Genomic DNA, 383 nt, shown 5'->3' with positions numbered 1-383 from the left:
CAAGCTTGACCATGTGGAACAAGTCAAGCTTGAAGCCATGAAGTATTCCCTCACTAAAACCTTAACTAGGTAAAACCCTTTGGGAGAAAACCCAAGTCAAGGAAAAAGAGTAGAACACTTCATGAAGGAGAGATCATTGACATGATAGGTCTATGAATCCCAATTTTGGATGAATGAACTTACATACCTTAGTGCTTGCTGCCTTGGTGAAGATATCAGCTAGCTGTTCTTCACTCCTTGTGTAGCACGGCAATATGATCTTCTGCTCCACGGCTTGTCTCACTCTGTGGCAATCTACCTCTATATGTTTGGTCATTTCATGGAAGACTGAGTTGTTAGCAATGTGTATAGCAGCCTGGTTATCACAATGCATCGTGATTGGC

The 383-nt window shown here is 42.3% G+C and overlaps 1 long non-coding RNA gene across 1 annotated transcript in view; it reads left to right on the top strand.

The window, feature by feature from the left end:
• LOC106299994 overlaps nucleotides 1-383 on the top strand; it is a 4,212-nt gene that overhangs the window by 932 nt on the left and 2,897 nt on the right. The window lies entirely within an intron of this gene.

Source organism: Brassica oleracea, chromosome C6, assembly GCF_000695525.1.
Source record: "Brassica oleracea var. oleracea cultivar TO1000 chromosome C6, BOL, whole genome shotgun sequence".
Classification (NCBI taxonomy): domain Eukaryota; kingdom Viridiplantae; phylum Streptophyta; class Magnoliopsida; order Brassicales; family Brassicaceae; genus Brassica; species Brassica oleracea.
Note: the sequence above shows the minus strand (reverse complement) of the source record. Positions and strands in the feature narration are given on the sequence as shown.